General features: G+C 37.5%; 1 protein-coding gene and 1 long non-coding RNA gene across 2 annotated transcripts in view; one reads left to right on the top strand and one right to left on the bottom strand.

The window, feature by feature from the left end:
- Positions 1–20,956, top strand: part of LOC124290257 (interferon alpha-inducible protein 27-like protein 2A) — a 117,336-nt gene that overhangs the window by 72,456 nt on the left and 23,924 nt on the right. The gene's annotated exons all lie outside the window — the stretch shown is intronic.
- On the bottom strand, positions 320–19,661 carry LOC124290261. The gene is made up of 4 exons (XR_006901871.1): positions 19,603–19,661; positions 18,872–19,071; positions 12,525–12,531; positions 320–329 (listed from the first exon to the last, which is right to left on the bottom strand). It is a non-coding gene; the product is annotated as an uncharacterized LOC124290261 (long non-coding RNA).

The following is a 20,956-nucleotide window of genomic DNA, read 5'->3' as shown; positions in this document are numbered from 1 at the left end:
CGTACTCGATGTCAATGAGTGCAGACACAAAAACGTGTGTGGACCTTTTGGTTTACTTTTGTGTTTACAATGTCGATAAACATCATGCGTTGGCCAAATTCCAGGTGTTATTGAGTATTTGAAGCACGGAAATATTTCATTTGCAACCTCAATTCCCGTGCTTCAAATACTCAATAACACCCGGAAATTTGCCAACATATGATGTTTATCTCCTAAGTGAATGTCGAAAGTGGTGAAATGCAGAAGGATCACACAACAAGTAGATAAAGTTTCAATAACGAGTTTATTTATGAAGCACCAAACTGAAAATACAAGGTCTCGACACGATACTGACTGTCATCTTGACTGGATACTTTGCTCGTTTTCCTGTGTCCTTGTGGCTGTCGTAGTCTTACAGTAATCTTGTAGTACTGTATCCCACTCGCGATAGAGATCCCTGGGCAGTTAAAACGAATTAACAGTACAATAAACTTCGAAACTTTAAAGTGTACGAACTTGCAGCAACCGGAACTGGATCCAGATAATGTAAACAATACATTCCGGAAGTCACGTGACCCGGAATGAATACCAAGGAGGCCACGCCTCCGACAGCTGTCAAAATGTGATACAAGTAAGAAAGGAAACAAATCCTAATTATGACTTTCAGTGAAGGGGTCCTAGTCAAAATGGCCACACGTCAAAATGGCCATAAAAAATCCAAATCAAACTGGCCACAAAAAGTCAAAATGGCCACAAACCCCTAGTCAAAATGGCCACACCAAAAAGTACAAATGGCCATAGAAAAAGTCAAAATGGCCACTCATTTATTTTATATATGTTTTAATACTGATAACTTTCCCCATGTTGCTTTATGTGATAACAAGGTGTAAAAATGACAAAAGAAGTTATATCAGACAAAACTTGATGTTTATTACACATCAACAAATAACAAGACAGATAAATGTAGGTTTTTTCTTCATGTACATGCACTTTTGTATTTGTTATATTTATATTTGTTAATATAATAAAACCCAAGTACCAAATATTGCACTTTTGATTTGCGATTGTACTCTTATAATTTTGTTTATTTGTTTTTTCATAATCAGCTATGTATATTACATGTCATGAATAAGTGATAATTGTGTTTTAATTATGTTTTTGTATTTTGGTTGCATGTGATCTTTAAGTAAGGTTACCCAATGTATGTAATCACATGTTGATTAGTAATTAACGAGCCAGTTAAAGGATAAGTGATCATTTTTTTAATACCCATGCATCTTACCTTCATCTTCACTTGTGACTCCTGAAGTTGTGACTCCTGACTCAAAGGGATGGGAGGTTAGGTCCATTCTACCCTTTTCTTCTTGTTTACAATAAACATATAACCATTTACATGTATGTATCTTCCATCACGAGAAGTAGGAAGAAATTTATTGTGCATTTGCCATAACTGCATTTGTGGACATGATGATGAAAACTGTCAGGTCAAACATTATTATAGCATGCAAGTTTATGTAAGAAATTGAACAACTCACAAATGAATTGAGTGAACTAAATTACTCACTAACCCGCTGGTTCACATGTCAACCCGCTAGTACATAACCGTTTTCACAACATCAAATATCAAAGGATTTTTACCTCGACCCAAAGGTCGAACTTACAGGACTACCCCGGATGGGAGTGTGGGGAAGAGCCCTTAGTAAAGGTGTCCTGGTCACTTGTTGTCATGTTATCAAAAACACTGCCCAATGATCAAAGGGTTTTGAAATAACACATGAAAGTATTAATTGAGTAAACATTGCGAGAGTATTTATACAGCTCAAAGTATTACATAAGAAAACATCTCAAAGTACAGGACAAAAAAAATTCTCAAAATATTAAATAAGTAACAATCTCAAAGTATCAATTAAGGAAGCATTTCAAGAACAATACTCATTAATATGAAAAAAAAATAATGTATGGCCATTTTGACTTTTTCTTTGGCTATTTTGACTTTTTGGTATGGCCATTTTGACTAGGGGTTGTGGCCATTTTGACTTTTTTGTGTGGCCATTTTGACTAGGGTCAGTGTGGCCATTGTGACCTGTTCCCGCAGTGAAGTACGTATATCTCGGCTTCAAAAGACCCCGTGGAAGAAACCCTTAGCAGAGACTGTAACTTGATAATGTAAACATAGCAGGTTGGAATGACATTGGACTCCCCGGATCGCGAATGCAATCAGCGACTGTCAAAGCAATGAATAAACTGTGAACTGTAATATTTCGTACTGACAATAAATCACCTGCGACTTGTGATTGCTATCTGTGACTGTGATTAATAACTGTATTTGTACTCGGTACATTTAAATCCGTCGGAATGAATCCGGATCGACTGTCGGATTCTCGGAACTGTCAGGCGAAATCCGGATGTCAACAAAGTTGATAATAACCCCCCTAAAATCACTTATCCACAACTGGATACTTAGACAGCAGACCAAGTGTTAATAATAGCATTGTCAATTAAAAGTTATACAAAAAAATGTCTTATAAAGTGAAAATGAGAATTTAGCTGTGACGTAACCCTGGAACCCTACCTTGCTTGTCAAAGTAAAAATTGCCGCACAGACGCTAACCTTGACAGCTCTATAGGGAATACTACACGTGGTCTCATTACATACGAATTATACGAAAGGAGTGTCCTTCCTGTAGTATCTGACCGAGCGAAAGCGAGGTCAGAAACCATAGGAAGGTTACGAGTTTCGTATAATTCGTATGTTGTGAGACCGAGTGTGGTATTTTATTTATTACCCACGTCTTACATGCATTAAATTGACAAAATAGCGTATTTTTGTTATTGTTACGGTTTCAAACCGAAACCGGTTACATAAAGAGGTTGCGGAAGAATTTTGTTCTGTAGTACACGTTTTGCATGACGTCAGACTGTAATGACAAATCAAAGTCTTTGTCTGGACAATTTTCCCCGAAAGTATTGATCACATGATGGCCATGTATGAAAAACCCGAAAAATGCCGAAAAAAACATTGGACAGCTCACAATTGATCTGAAATCTAGCACGAAAGACAAGGATCAACTGCATGTCAACTTCATAAAAGAAGACCACGGGAGAGCAACAGCTCAGTCTGAACCCAACCTGCTGGTAGACCAGTTCACCTTGAATGACTCTTTTGATATTTCATTGACTTCCGAGATAACAACAACAGAACAGAGGTCGTCTCCCGATCCTTAACTCACTCGACAAGGAGACATAGATTCAGACACGAGATTTGAGGGATCCATTACTATGGCCATGGCGTGTGCAGACTGCAGCGTGCTCATAGATAACATGCCCGACTTACAACGACATATCAAAACTTGTTATCCGGAAAATGCCCTGAAACCAAAGAGAAAATGTGCCAGATACGAGAGCGAGCACGGTAGTGTCAATGATGATGTTAACTACTTACCCTCCCAGAAAGGGCTGTACATTTACTGACATGGAAGCTGAGGAAAGGCAAACTAAAAATTCAAACACAACACTTATACCGTGAATTGTGTTTACAATGGACTTATACAACTGCAGAACTGTTGAAGTATAAACTATCTACCACGCCTATCAGCAGCATGTGAATATAGAGACTGACCTCAAACTGTTTTCATTTTATCACAGTCTATATATAGTCGAAGAAGGTTTTGTAGACCTGTGTTTTATTCCAAAACGTGATACATTCATTACTTGTCCAGGGATAAAAACCTACATGAACATTCATTCATACTTCACCACTATTCATTTAAATATATTTAATACTGGTTACATTTATGACAGATAACACATACACAACAAATAAACAAAGGTTCAACATGGCAAAAACCCATGACCTCTTTGATTTAACTACCTTCAAAATAAAAATGCATCCGCTCTTACCTATAATGTAATATATACGGTGAATGTATCGCTTCACTGGTTAAGCAAATACGTTCGTCACGAATAGATTGAATCTGGGATAATCTACGTCTTCTATTGTCCCTGACTGAATAGACTTCAAACCGAAACATGAGTCTCATTAACCTATTCAGATTATGATCTAGTTTTGAGCCGATCCGAATTTTCTCGTGTGAAAGTGAAATTAGACATCACAAACAACCATGGTTACACTGAATTCCAATTCCTTGTTTCATCAGAAAATGGTGTTTACAAATTAATTTTAATTTTAAACATCGTATTTCTATATTTTATTGCGAGGTGTAGGCAGCATGGCCTTAACTAAGACGTCACAGACTGCCCCTGTTTGATGAGGTCGAAAAATGATTCACAATGCATCTGGCTCATTGGTTACACCTATTATGTGTTTTTTGCGCTCATTCAGTGTAGTTCTGTAACGCACAATGTGATTGATATCATATCAATTCCGTACCAGACCGCCAAACTTGTCTAGCGGCAGAGCCTCGTTTTGAGATTTCCACGATTTCCAGGTTGCCGTTTGTCAGTGCTCGCTGTTCCACAGAGCACGCTGCACAACGTGTTTGCAAGGATTAGAAGGAGCGCAGTGTTGCAATATACAAGTGCTTAGATGTATCAAATAATACTGAATAATATTTATGCATCCAGTTAAATGAATTGGTCTCAAAATTCTGGATTGGTTATTGTACTAAGTTCCCAGCGGGCACACAACGTTGAATCAACGTTGAATTTTGGTTGTTTGGTTGATCAACCTTTCATAAACGTTGATTCAACGTTTATCATGCGACCAAAGAAAGTTAGTCGAGATTCGTTTAGTTGTCAACGTTGTTTCAACGTAAGGAACCAACAAAATGTCAACTAATTGTTTCCTTGGCAAATTTGATACATAATTCATATTGGTAATAGGTATCCAACTTAGCAACTATCATTTCGGAACATTATTTTCATAAAAGATCAAGATCGAGCTAGTGACAGATATAATCTTATATATTGTTGGATTGTGCATCGATCAACGGACGGAAATATTACGTAAATCGCAATTTTAGGTATAAAGTCATCAGTTATCCAAATTGCAGTACATTTGATATTTTCCAACAAAACTGTGAAAATTGTATAATTCCCGACAATTTGCTTTCAAACACATGCCAGATGTTGACCTTTCGATCGCCTCGTTTGGCCATATCCGGACATGCGCACAATTATCGCGCGCGCAAAGGCAGCTGATCGTTGTCAGTTCACTTTGGCGAAGTTCAACGCAATATCGTTCTATTTTCGCCATCTTCACGGCATGCTGGTGTTTATTTGGTAAGTATGTCCTTCATGTATTCTGAAAACGTAGGAATCTAGCAGGTCAAAGTAGCAAGAAACTCCGAATTAGGGCTCATGTTTTAACTCACAAGGTTACCGGTATGTCACAGTACATGTTTCTCAAAATTTAGTTGAAGCCCGTGTTTTCCATGAACTTGTTTTGTTATTTTTCAATATATTTACATGCATATATTTGGCATTTTATTATATAATCGAATAAGATTTCCTTTCGTACCCATCACTTGGTTTGAATTTTGCAAATAAACATTTTCAAATAATCAATGAAGTACATCAATATAAGGAACCGTTCATAATTAAATATATGGCTGCGGGTTGGGGTGATGATTGTAAGGGGTGAGGTGTCACCCATTTTTTTCAGGGGAGCTAAGGGGTCAGCATTTTTGTACACACGCACTATGTTTAATATGATGCTTAGAAATTATTGGAAGGGGAGAGGGCGTCATAGATAATGTACATGACATGCAGGGTGGGCCGTCTCACATTGGGGGAATTCACATTGTACATGCTTCTCCATAAAAATCAACATCACCCCAAAGCCATACATTATGAACGGTCCCTAAGGGCAGCTATACAAAATCGGATAGGATTAATCAACATTTTATATTGCATCCCATTATTATGAACATTTGTTCGTTTGAATAGATCTATCAGTAAATTATGCATTGAGCACGCCCTGAACCCTGTCAACATATGTATATTATTTGGGGGGAAGGGGGTGGTGGAGAATGGCGTAAGGAAATGCAACGAAATTTTCACATCAAAATGTCTTGTGAAAGTCTTTGTTAAGGATGAAATTGTATATAATTTATTTGAACTTTTATTTATTTACAAAAAGTGTAACTTCACTAATGATTCTTTGATGGGACAATTAACAAAACTGCACCCACAGACTTTCATTCTTACACTTGTTTGGAAGGGATATGATAATTCATGTCTCTTAAAGGTTAAAATCTTACATACAAAAAAGAAGTAATTTTAAAGTAAGGAACATTTAATTATGAAATAAGGTATCATTTTAATGGAATTTGCAGAAATCTCATCTTCGAAGACTGGGTGGCAGCAATTTTATGGATCACATAAAAGGAGCAATGCTAAGGTAACACGTTTTTAACATTTCACTTGTTTCCAGTATATCCACCACAAAGTTTAATAGAAAGATGATAATGCTCTTTCATTACCACCTGTTTTGAATATTTGTGATAATGTTTTGTCATTTTTGGTGATAATAGTTGGACTTTATTTTCATTTATATATTAAGGTTGATCATTTAAGAGAAAAACTTGACAATGATTTCTCCCGGAGATGTTTAGTTTAATGAGCACTCCCTTGCTTGGCGCCATATTGTTTTTCGCCGTAAACAGCTGGATGAGAGATAGGATGCGAGAGGACAGAAGTCATACATTTATAGATATATATAGATGTTTATTGCTGGAAGACACACTCTTCAGGTATTTGGTCAGCTGTAGAATTTGAATATGATGTTTTTTATTATTGTCAAAGGGTAGGTTTTTCATTATTTGCAATCTAATATGTGTGCAGTGAAACATACTGAGATTTGGAAGAGTCGAGTATTTAAAGTACAGGTGTTGTTAGATATCAGCATTTTATGTACATGTTCCCTTGTTAAGATCATCTATCGAGTATATTAGAGAGAAGGTGTATATTTGTAGTGTTTTAAATCAGAGTTATTTTCAGTGAATGACCTACATTTCCATATGTTTTGGCCACCTGTCACCCCTTTGGTCAAATAGAGTAGGACTTCCATTTCTTGGAATTGAGAGTCAGAGATGAACTGTTTCCAAGAATTTGCGTGTGCCAGCGATGTTTTTTACGAGTACATTTAAGTCTTTTTGAGTGTAGATTGGAGTTGTAAGAGATGTTATTCAATGTCTTATTATTCAGGGTATGATAGATTATTTCTGGCAGTGTAGAGTTTAATCTCATTATTCTATTGTTCATGATTCAGAGAAGCATAGTTATGACGTCGCAGATAATACGCCCACATAATTCATTATATGAGAGATTTTCTAAGCGTTCCTATAAGATATTAAGTGTAAACATTTATGAATTATAAAGAAGTTATTTATCTGAGTTTTATGAGTGTACAAATGACAAAGAGAGAGAGAGAGAGAGTAGATAATAGAGAATATATTGTATACTTATGAGAGCTCATTATTGTTTTCACAACTCCATGATCCATACTTCCTTGTGTTTGGGAACAAATGGTGTTGGGAGACCTCCCACAATAGACTTGTTCTTTGACCTGTGAACCACCACCCATTTTGTTTTCTTATCATTTAATGTAAAATGGCTTTTGTGAGTGAGTGAGTGAGTGAGTTGAGTTTTACACCGCACTCAGCAATATTCCAGCTATATGGCGGCGGTCTGTAAATAATCGAGTCTGGACCAGACAATCCAGTGATCAACAGCATGAGCATCGATCTGCGCAATTGGGAACCGATGACATGTGTCAACCAAGTCAGCGAGCCTGACCACCCGATCCCGTTAGTCGCCTTTTTACGACAAGCATAGTCGCCTTTTATAGCAAGCATGGGTTGCTGAAGGGCTATTCTACCCCCGACCTTCACCTTCAAAATTGCTACATCAGTACAACTCCTATTAATTTGAAATAATCATTTCCGAGAATCTCTAAAGAAAACTAAATCTGACAGAATAACAACAATCTTCCATTGTTTTGCAGGACAATGTCAAACAATTTGATGTCAGGAGTGAATGTTGATGGGCAAAACGGCTAGTTTTCTTTTAAGAATACAAGGTTGTATTCAATCATCTCTGGTAAGTTAATTACCAAGTGCAGCATATTCATCATGACCATAGCAAATAATATATGACAGTAAAGCATCATTTAATTCATCCTAATTCATAGTCTAATTGAATAATCAACTTGCAATTGAGGATTTTCTTTGAAAATGTTTAAGAAAACTTCCATTCCTTCGGTTGAAAATATAAATTGTTTACACTTTTCGTCATATTTTGTATTGATGCTGTTCATATGTTCACATGCCAAGTTACAGCAGTGAAATGAACCTTTCAAGTGATTGATTAAACAAATACTTGAATTATTTTAAAGACAATATATCTTCCATATAACTTATCATGTATTTAAATATCAAAATTTCAGAATGTGTCCTATCTCATGGGAATGAGATGGAATGCATCGAAGCAAATTTCAAGAAAGAGTTAGGGGACGTTTCTGAAGTATCCACCTGACCGCCAGGCTGGGAGTGGCAGAAAGAAGGGGAGCTGATAATTGTGTTTTTGGAGTTGTAATTGTGTTGAAAAATCTGAACTGTGGTATTGAAATTGGTGGCGTAAATGTCACTTTGATGCTATATGCAGATGATATTGTGTTATTAGCACTGTGAGATCACCTGCACAGACTATGTCATGTGTGATGTTTTACATTATGCATTAAACCACGTTTCTCTGTGCGTGTGTGTTCATAAAGATTTTCATGAAAAGTGACTTGTTTTATGTGCTGTTTTAAGGTATAGTTCCTGGTCATCTTGGATCCCTTCATGGTGAAAAGTAATTGCATCGTGTTTATTCAGGGGTCTGTCTAATAGCTGAAACTCCAGACAAAATGTCTTCTCAGGACAATTTCCACCTTTTCAAGATAACAATACAACAGTAAATAGTTTTTCTTAATTTGGAATACTTTTCTTTCTTGCTGGTATTATACGTCCAACTGACATAAAACTTATATGAACATTATATTGAATGTGGAATTTTAACCAAGTATTTTATCAGGTAAATATTTTACTGCAATTTTCTGTTTGAACACTGTTTATTGCAGGTAGCTTTTGGGTATTTTAGCTGGATGCAGGAGTTTGGTGCTACTTTAGTGTAGCGTTTTAAAGATGAAGTGCGAGTCTATTTACAGGAAAGCGTAATCCGTTCATATACAATTCAACGTTGACGGTCAAACTTCAACGTTGATTCCACGTCGGATATCAGGAAACGTCAAGACGTTGTTGTGTGATCAATCTATTTTCAACGTTGGAATGAATCATTCTCAACGTTGAGACAACTATTCTGGGATTCGATTCATTTATTGATCAATATTTTGACTTGGAATGTACGGAGACAACTATTGATTCGTACCTGTATGCTCAATTCAAAGGTATTACTGAACTGTTTAAATAAGACTGTGTAAGTAATTGCATGTCTAACCTGACCAAAATCTCCGCTTGTTGTTATTAGTGTAACTGCTGTATTTGTCTCCTTCCTGTACACTCCACTCCAGGACATATTAACTGTAAACTGTGATAAGTCATGCCTAACCTTATACAGCAGCCTTTAGTCAACTTTCAAGTAACACCCTGTATCCAATTTTCAATAGGAAGCTGTATCTACGTATGAACATTTTCCTGGCATTTACAATTTCGATGATAAAATAATTTCTCTCTTCGGATTAAGGATGAACATTTTAAACATAAATCACTTTCCTCGCGTCAAAAGTTCCATGATAAAACAGTTTACGTCTCTTTCCCAATAATGATCATGACTTCCATACACTTTCTAGATGACACATTATTTTCTATATTAAATATACTAAAATAGTTTCTGTTTAAAATGCTCCGAAACTTAGATGTCTTAAAGTTATCCATTTGTTTAACAGCTCATCATACGAATTTAATCATTTTCTGCTCACTTTCATTCAGCTTAAAATGTTACATATTTTTGCTACATCTATTAGAATGATACATTCCCACTCCCAACCCGTGTTGGCACAACCAGTCTCCATTGTGGTAGTATGTACTTTCAACACACACCCTCCATTCAGCTTTGAATAGAAAAGCTGGTGAAACATTTGAAACAGGATTTCAGCCCTACTGTATTATAAGGCCTTCATGGACTAGGCTTTGTTTATTGTTTCATGAAGGGTTTCATTACAGATGGCATGATCGCACTAGAACAAACACGGGTTCATTAAAGGTCACATGCAACCAAAAAAATCAAACATAATTAAAACACAGTTATCACTTATTCATGACATATAATATACATTGCTGGTTATGAAAAAACATATAAACAAAATTATAAGAGTACAATCGCAAATCAAAAGTGCAATATTGTGTACTTGGGTTTACTTCCCAAGAAACGAAGCAGCCGGGATACCGAACCCAGTCAGAGCGGGTGGGTGTGCACTCAAGTGTAACGGCTGGTTCATTTGCAGATGTACTCACGGCTCATTGTGTGTGTATATTTAGAGATGTTGGGTTTTGTAAATACATGCTCATTTTGTGTATAACATTTTACAATCAACAGACATCATAACATGTCATGTGTTCAAGTATCACACCTGCCTGTCTGTGTAATTACATAATGTGACAGAGACCGAACTCGGGCCATAAATCAATGCATTTTGTTTATGGTGTATAGCCTGATTGGTGTTAAGTTCAAATTGCATGTGGTCAGTGATAGCAGCTGTGTATTGAATATTGCCATTAGAAGACAGGCAGGCAGACACACAGGTGTCAATAAAACAAGACATTGAGTTTTGTCTGTGACAACGACATATCTATATCACAGTTAGAAATTCTGTCAACGCTAAATAATGACATCGCTTTTAAGTATCAAACTGAGAAAGTGACTCGGTAAGAAGAACGTGTGGTGAAAAAAGACAAATGAAATTATATAAACACTTAATTTACTGTCATAACATATAAAACGCTCGCGCCTGACAGATATCAACAAAACATTAGAAAAATAGCTCACACCAACAGGCCTACCATACAAACGGTGAACAAATCAAAACTGAACTCATATACACCAAAACAGAACAAAAACCACCAAAACTGCAACAATATCCTCTAAAACCGAAACAATACATCTGTAATGGAAGACTAATCGTTTGAAATGGAAACAAAACTCGCGTATCAGCTACAAGAGCGCGCGAGAACGGTCGCCGAGCGTACAAAACAGCATTCATAGCATCCCAAAACGGCATACAAATCGTCAAAGATGGCGGCGAGGGGAGACGAATAGGCTTTGGTACATAATTGTTTTTCGTCACTATGAGTCTAATCTTGAAAATTTGATATCGGGATGTAGTGTATAAACCCCCTATTGTAGTAAGCTTCAAACCTATGTCCATACTTCTCAGTGTCAGGCTTGCAATTCTACACAATGTGGTCCCTCGTTCGACCGAATAGGATTTCTTGTCAGCATGCCGTGGTCCTGTTTCTTTTCAGTTTTGTAAATAAAGTATTCATAGCATCACATTCAACATTACTATATTTTATTGATTTAAAAAGTTTACAAAACCTATGTTCATTTTTCGTGAATTACATATATAAGTGATCATTTTTAAAGTGTACGAGTGCAAACTCAATCCACTGATTAGGGCAGGGACTTCTGTTTCAAGTCCACAGGAGGCGACTTCTTGAGACTTACAATAACAAAGACGGACGCATGTTTGTACCTCAAGTTAAGCTTTATTTTTTGATAAATGATGTAAAATGTTTGGGATTGCATGGAATACTTTGAAGTACATGGAAAAGATCAAATTGCAGAATGATTAACTCTTTCCATGATATAACATAATAGGTGTTGGGGATACGATGCCAATTTTTATTCACATTGACACATAAAATAACAAACTTTTCATATAAATACATAAAATCCTCCTCTCTTAACACTAGTAAAAATCTATCAGTAAAACAGGTTGCCCAGGGAGGTGGGCGGGTGTCTTTACACGTCGACTGCAGCCGCGAGACTGACTCTTCGTCCCGTATGACGACGAGTCGCATGCCCGTACGCACGCCGCGCACGTGCAAGCTTGCGTGGCGGGGTGCCGTTTTCCCGATACTGGCGGTGAGGCGCCCGTCTGTCCATGACCTGGAGTTAAACTTTAATAATATAAATTATTACCCCTTAACTCTTTCCATGATATAACATAATAGGTGTTGGGGATACGATGCCAATTTTTATTCACATTGACACATAAAATAACAAACTTTTCATATAAATACATAAAATCCTCCAAACCCCCAACACCTATTCTGCACATGATGCTGCTATTATCATTGCTTTTGAAAGTTTATCATGGGTTACTCCATCTACAGAAACGTATCTTTCGTAAGCGTTTGATTTCCAGTCTCCATGGAGTTTAATGAGCATGGGTGACACGCCTATCTTGTAAGCGAAGGTACACCCCCCTCGCCTGAACGAATGGCCACTGTAGCTATCTGCCGGGTACCCACAGGCCCCCAGCACTTTCTTTAGTGCTGTAATAAAGGCGGTATACGTTAGACCACAGATCTTACCATCACACATGAAAGAAAACAGATGATTTGTAGGCGGTATCTTGCCTTGGATCTCACGCAGTGACCTGAGCGCTGTAACGGGGCACAAAGGGGAACCCTTCAGACTGGCCAGTGGCAGTCGTAACACCCTCTGTCCGAACTGAATAGTCTTAGAATGTCGAATGGTCACATAGGCAGTAGCATCATTAACAATAACATCACGAACACACAATTGGCGATCAGGAGACTTACTTTGTTTACCAGGTAACAGTGTAGACTTTCTCATGAAGGTGAAGAAAGCCACCAAACATGCACTCCAAAATGCGATGTTAAATGGGATAGATAAATCGAGTTTAGATCTGATTTGTCGCAGAATGGTTGGCGTGATAGGTAATTTCTGTGCCGGTGGCTTGCCTTTAATACGCATGACACCCCTTCTAACTAGACTTAACGTCCATGCAGTGAGGGGTTGTCAAAGCCAGAGTTGAGATGTAGTAGTCTGATGACGTTGAGGTATCCGGGTATACTGTTAGCGTTGAGAGAGCGCTAGGAAGGCTATGTACCGGCCTATAGTCAAAGTAGAAGCTGGAAGTGGTGTAAGACTGAAATATACGCAGAACCTGAGATAACATCGTATCATCGCAGAGTAGGTTTTCTTAGTCGTGTATGCATAGGCCGCCTGCTTGTATGATGTCAGCTCGGCGTCTAACCGACACAGATCTGCTACCACTGGGCCTGCAAAACGTCATAGAACTGAGAGTCATATGGTTTAACAAATTCATGTCATAACCAGCATTTTGTAACCATGGCATATTGTCTTTTCTGTGGAGCCGAGAGATTTTGTCACTGATTGTGTTCCTCACACCCGGAATGTGTCTAGAGGTTAAGTGAAAGCCGTAGGATGCAGCTAGCCAAAATAAATGCCTTACTATCTTCATTGCTGCTGGGTTATGTGAGGTACCTTTGTTAATAGCGTACATAGTTGCCGAGTTATCGGTATAAATAATCACATGTTTCCCGCTCCATGCCGCCGCCCATCTCCTCGCCGCCACGCCAACGATCGCAAGTTCCTTGATGTTGATATGTTCATTACACAAGCATACCATGCATTTACACGTCGACTGCAGCCGCGAGACTGACTCTTCGTCCCGTATGACGACGAGTCGCATGCCCGTACGCACGCCGCGCACGTGCAAGCTTGCGTGGCGGGGTGCCGTTTTCCCGATACTGGCGGTGAGGCGCCCGTCTGTCCATGACCTGGAGTTAAACTTTAATAATATAAATTATTACCCCTAAAATCTTCCTGACACATAATTCACAGTTGAAAGCATAAGAAAGTTCATGTTTCCTTCTCTGATGAGAACGCAATGTTACCCGAGTTTTGAACTTCTCTTTATAGATAGATAGATAGATATTCTTTATTTCCTCCAACTGAATGAAGATTACAATGTGTGGTGATAATATATTTTACATCAAATGATTAAGATAGGTTATTGATAGAGTCACAAATGTTCATATACATACAAGTGTTTTAGCAAGTATCGCCATTTCCTTATAAAATGGCTTACATTAATTATTACTTTTGCCCATACATCTCTTTCTAGTTCCATTATGCACGCAATTGGACATCCACCAAGTAAAAATGCAAGAATAACATCATCATCTTGATCCCAGATCTTAACAAAGTTTCTACATCCAGAATATCACATATGGAGTTAAAAGTTCATTTCTGTCATTCATATTTATCGTACATGACATAAACACGTGCTTTACAATATCATTGGCGACAGTTTTACATGAACATTCTCTTGAAACAATTTCAGCTGATCCATAGTATACAAGTCTTGCAATATCAATTAACTGGTCGTTCTTCTCTGCAGCTAGCATCCAGAGATAGTGTTCATTATTGGATCTTATATTGATATATCTTGACAGACTAAGTCCTGAATTAAGATGAACATAAAATAGATTTTTCTCGATGAGATTTAGTAGCATCATTTACGGCATTGGACCAGCATTTCTTACTGATGAATTGACCATTATTGACATAGTTAGCTAGTATATCGTGTTTAGGTTATACTTATGTACAAGTTGCAGCATGTTGTATATCGGGGATTTTCTACTATATACATTGCATGTAGGGCTATCTGTACACATAAATTGACCAAGGCGAACTAGAAACATTACTTTAAAACACAGTTATACTTTGCATTACATAACTTTCCTAATAGGTAGAGGGCTGTTTTATCTATGTAATACTGTAGTGGCATGATACCGATACAATCAATACAACAATACTGGGAGTGCGCTTGTGTAGTCCCTGAACTTTACAAAATTGTCGTTGTACAACTTCAAGTATTTCATACTCTTTAAGAGGAAGTTTACCCCATACGTTACATCCATAGAGGCCACATGATAAGATTACCCTCTCCCAGATACGTGCTGCAGATATTGGGTTAAGACCTCCAAAATACAATCCATTATTATGATTAGTGTTCATGAGTACTCGTAGCTTTTCACATGCAGATTTTGTACGTTCAAGTGATGATCTATCTGTACTGAGATATACACCTGCATATTTAATAGATTTCCTTTGTGGAACATGTATATCACCAATTAATACATTACTGATGTTAACGTTATTGTTTGAGCATTCAAAGTGTAGAACCGCACTCTTGCTTACATTATATTTTAGCTGCCATTTATGAGCATAGTTTTTAGCGACATCGAGAAGATTTTGCAGGCCTTTGGTAGAGGAACTCATCAGAGTAGTGTCATCAGCAAGAAGAATCCCAGGGCATTTACCCCATGGCAAAATTAAGCCAGAATCTGAATTCCCAAGTTCATATAGGAGGTCATTAATAAATAATGTGAATAGCCAGGCGGACATTACTCTACCTTGGCCTACTCCTTGATTGACGGGGAATGTATCCGATTTATACCCTTCAAAGCATACAAATGATTTCATGGAGCTATAGGAGAGCCTTAATATTCTCCATAGTTTACCCGTTATTCCAATATCATACAGTTTAATAAATAAGCCATCAAGCCACACCCGATCAAATGCCTTTTCATTATCTAAGAATGCACAGTATACAGGCGATATCCTTTCATTGTAATATGCAATGTTTTGGTATCACAGAGATATCTGTAAGAAATATATTCACTGAATGACTTCATAAAGTAAGATGAAACTAGAAGATCTTCGTCTGAGAACATGACCATACGTGCAGTGTGAAGCGGTGGCATACAAACATACAAACTAAGAAGAATATGTCAGATGACGAGAGGACTGACACGTCTCTCTCAGGAATCTGTGAATACAAGTTTGAGAAATTAAAAAAAAAGGCAGTTTGGGAAGTCAAAGTAGAAATGATCACTTAGGTATGCAATTCACAGAGAATGAACAAAGTTTTTGTAAACTTTTTAAATCAATAAAATATAGTAATGTTGAATGTGACGCTATGAACACTTTATTTACAAAACTGAAGAGAAACAGGGCCACGGCATGCTGACAAGAAATCCTATTCGGTCGAACGAGGGACCACATTGTGTAGAATTGCAAGCCTGACACTGAGAAGTATGGACATAGATTTGAAGCTTACTACAATAGGGGGGTTTATGCACTGCATCCCGATATCAAATTTTCAAGATTAGACTCATAGTGACGAAAAACAATTATGTACCAAAGCCTATTCGTCTCCCCTCGCCGCCATCTTTGACGATTTGTATGCCGTTTCGGGATGCTATGACTGCCGTGTTGGGATGCTATGAATGCTGTTTTGTACGCTCGGCGACCGTTCTCGCGCGCTCTTGTAGCTGATACGCGAGTTTTGTTTCCATTTCAAACGATTAGTCTTCCATTACAGATGTATTGTTTCGGTTTTAGAGGATATTGTTGCAGTTGTGGTGGTTTTTGTTCTGTTTTGGTGTATATGAGTTCAGTTTTGATGATTTGTTCACCGTTTGTATGGTAGGCCTGACCAAAGCCTTCACCGAGTATTCACCGGACAACCTGCTTCCAAGCTGCGCGAAACTATTTCACTGCGCACGTGCTGAGCGCAGCCCAGCTGTTGAAACCACTTGAATTCCCCCCCCAAACGCTGGGGGAAAATAAGTGAATCGTTTGAACTACGATTTCGCGCGGGTTTTTTCATCGCGTTATTTTTCAACTTTATAAGTTGAATTTGCATTTTTTGACGATTTGTTTCGGTAAGTCCCTACCGAAAGGTATCAGAATCTGCAAAGTTGTGTTTTACGTTGCATGTGACCTTTAACCTATCTGACCTGTGACGTCCTGCATCCATTACTGTTGCGAAAATGTTGTACTTTCAAACATGTATAACTCGTCCACAAATAGACTTTCAGCAATGAAATTTTACATCAGTTTAGAAGAAGTTAATGTCTATACAACCAAGTGGATAATTTTAAATAACGGAGACGTTGAGCGCGATGGTGACCACGTAGCACGGTCCCGATGTCGGGTCTCCTGGCTCTCAGTCCAATCTCTCTCAACCTGTTCCGTACAGCTTGACTGGATATCCTCCGAAGTCCAGGCACCCTGGCTTCTGTGCTCTCACCCGTGGCAGTACGATCACGCAAATGTTGTACCCGGATGTGAAATTGTCAGCTATGTAGGCATATTGAATTGCACGTCTAGACAGTTTCCTATGAAATGTAATGTGAATATACAATGCCTTTTAGAAATGATTAATTGCAGCATGTGGTATGTTTACGCCTCTGGATCAATACTAGGTTGGTGAAAATCTGTTACGCGAAGCAGCAGTGAGCTATTCAGTGTTTCAGGGAGCTATTCAGGTATTCAGTGAACTATTCAGTCACTGATTATCACAGGGGACCAAAAAAGTCATAGCTCATATGCATATTCTGGATTACCCTTTCTCAGTAAAGTACAGCTGAAGTTATTTTGGGAGTTGAGCATTTCATAAGTCACGCACTATCAAGACACTGAGCACATCGTGGGAATTTTCATAATTGTAGTATGAGTCAGCTGGATCATTGACAGGGGCAGCAGTGAGGGGTAAAGCTTGGGGGGACATAGCAACAGTACCCAATGTAGGCGTGGCTTCGTAGCGTCGGTCGGAACTATGCATATAGTCACAGATGGCGACAATGGCAACTGTATCGACATTGCTAATACAGTATATAACTAATTTATCAATAACGTTGGCGAGCCTCAGCCCAGACACGCCCGACTCCAGCATATATATTTGGTGGTTTATTCTCGACTAAAGTTGCACGCTGTGAATGAATAGCCGACCAAATAAAACTTCTCAATCTTTTCATTTCTTTTTCAAAACAATTAATCTATGAGTCCCAGTGGTAATGTATCCAAATTTAATGCCCACCGAACGTGATATGTTCAAATATACACCATAATAATTCGATACCGTAAAGTCAGCCCGTCCATTATAATAAAACCAGATGCGTTACCCAATGTACTTATAGAACATATATTGACTGTTTTTGCAACAATTTTGACAATATTATAACCAACACAAGCCCCTTATCAGCACAAGCCCCTTCCATATATTTCTTAAATGGGGTGTGGAAGAGATCTGATTGGGTATTTAAAGACATGGATATTGAAGTGGAACAAATCCTAACTTAGCTGATTTTCTGTTCAGTTGTTCATAGACTTGTGTAATGCAATGTTTAGCCACATCTAAATGCTTGCAGCAACAGGTAAATGCTTGCAGCAACAGGTAAATGCTTGCAGCAACAGGTAAATGCTTGCAGCAACAGGTAAATGCTTGCAGCAGCAGGTAAATGATTGCAGCAACAGGTAAATGCTTGCAGCAACAGGTAAATGCTTGCAGCAACAGGTAAATGCTTGCAGCAGCAGGTAAATGCCTGCAGCAACAGGTAAATGCTTGCAGCAACAGGTAAATGCTTGCAGCAACAGGTAAATGCTTGCAGCAACAGGTAAATGATTGCAGCAACAGGTAAATAACCCAACAGAGCGTGTGTATTGTGTTACATGTAACCTGTGACACGAGTTATATTGACAAATAAGGTTAAGGTTACATCCGGCTATAAGTTAGCTTTCATAGCATCAAGCATAAGGTTATCATGCATGTGTTAGAAACAATGTTCCACATCAAACCCAGCATGTACTTTCTTACTGACACCAAGACACAAAAATAATGTACATACATCGTATTCAGATTTAGTGGAGAATGAACCTGGCATTTGTCCCAAACACCAAATTCCAAATTCACAAATTCATGCACAAATTAAATATGCAAACCTAACGACCCATGCGGGGCGCCTTGCCTTTCGGTCAAAATCGCTTTGCAGCTGTGAGGGTCACTTGCTATTCTATGACTAATAACGTAGTTCCAGAAACGAAAGTGAAAGTAGAACGGTTTCTGGTAGATACACGCCCCTTTAGGAAAATTCCACGTGATGCCACGTAGCTCATACATTGACTGACGAGCTTACGTCACGGGTATTACAACCATATAAAAGCCGAGCGCTTCACAACACACGCAGAAGACGGTACACATAAGACTGTTCGGTAAGTCATTCATTCCTTTCCAGTCAGTTTCTTATCAAAACTGGCCGTCTAGTTTTTCTTAGTTATTGTACTGGATCCAGTTGTATCATTGCTTCATTAACTAATGTCAACCTTAAACCCTAATGATACATTATATCCTTAATGCATACCAAGTCATTGCAACTCAGATCACTTGGCGAGAATTTGCTGTGAATAAGGACACTATATTTTCGTACGAAAGCCCAGAGGGGTCAAAATGGTTTTTTGAATTTTCTGTTTTAAAATTGGTAACTACCACTTTTTTCTGGTAATTGCCACTTTTTTCTGGTAAATACCACATTTGAAACAAGTAAAATATAATTTTTAAATTTTACTTATTCATATTCATTTTATGAGTTTTAAAATAATCTCTTAATATCACGATTGAACTTTCATTTTACATACTGAATGTTATGTAATTGTTTTTCCATTTTAAAAAATAACGCCATGGATTATTGATAGTTGCATTTAAGTTTGCATATAGCTTCTACAAATATATTTTTATCATTTCAGATTATCTAGATACACATGTAACATTTTCAGCTTCGGTATTAAAGATAAACCAGAGCTTACATTTTTTATGACAGGAATGTCTTGTCTAAATCTAGAGTTTATTTTGTGCATTTTCATTTTGTAATTGACTGATGATTAAACTTCAACTTACTCGTTTAATACACATGTATAGAGAATCTCACCCGAGTGTCTTTGATATCAAATGTATCACCACAAGTTGATAAAGTCACAAATATCCGAGGCATGTCGAGGATATTTTTACTTTTATAAACGAGTGTTGATATACTGGTAAATACCACATTTGAAACAAGTAAAATATAATTTTTAAATTTTACTTATTCATATTCTTTTTATGAGTTTTAAAATAATCTCTTAATATCACGATTGAACTTTCATTTTACATACTGAATGTTATGTAATTGTTTTTCCATTTTAAAAAATAACGCCATGGATTATTGATAATTGCATTTAAGTTTGCATATAGCTTCTACAAATATATTTTTATCATTTCAGATTATCTAGATACAGATGTAACATTTTCAGCTTCGGTATTAAAGATAAACCAGAGCTTACATTTTTTATGACAGGAATGTCTTGTCTAAATCTAGAGTTTATTTTGTGCATTTTCATTTTGTAATTGACTGATGATTAAACTTCAACTTACTCGTTTAATACACATGTATAGAGAATCTCACCCGAGTGTCTTTGATATCAAATATATCACCACAAGTTGATAAAGTCACAAATATCCGAGGCATGTCGAGGATATTTTTACTTTTATAAACGAGTGTTGGTATACATGTATTTGATATCAGAAGACACGAGGGTGAGATTCTATTTATCATGAAAAAATCAGTCTTCATTAGTTTTCAATATAAAAAGTGTACATCTCTGATCATGGTACTGCCATTAGACTTGCACAGTAGCGATGATTTTGCATTACCATAGCGGAGTGAGGCCCCCTTATCTTTATAAGCATACATGACCTTTATGTAGCCATTTGACGTGATAGGGGAAAATCCATTTTCAACACATATACAAGATTGAGTGTATAACGTTATATACAAGAACACAAACTAATTTAATACATACCTATGTCATTCAGGTATCAGGCAGAATTTTCTTCGCTCACACTTTCCGTAAAGATGCCAAATTGAAAATATAGTAGCACAGTACTATTATCAGTGCACGATAAAAAGCAGAGAAATTTACTGTTTTTAACGCATAACAAAATTAGGAGTATCATTTAGCAGTGTCTGCTTTTCAAACCGAGTTTATACCATGACTAGTATATATAATGATAGTCCTGGATCAAGTCCAACAAAAGCCTCTGCAAAGCCTTATTTCACAAATAAAGCTTTTGTTAGGC

This window comes from Haliotis rubra, unplaced genomic scaffold (assembly GCF_003918875.1).
Source record: "Haliotis rubra isolate DU_JTF1 unplaced genomic scaffold, ASM391887v1 Scf46, whole genome shotgun sequence".
Lineage (NCBI taxonomy): Eukaryota > Metazoa > Mollusca > Gastropoda > Lepetellida > Haliotidae > Haliotis > Haliotis rubra.
The sequence above is the reverse complement of the archived record's forward strand: the minus strand, read 5'-3'. Positions and strand labels throughout refer to the sequence as shown.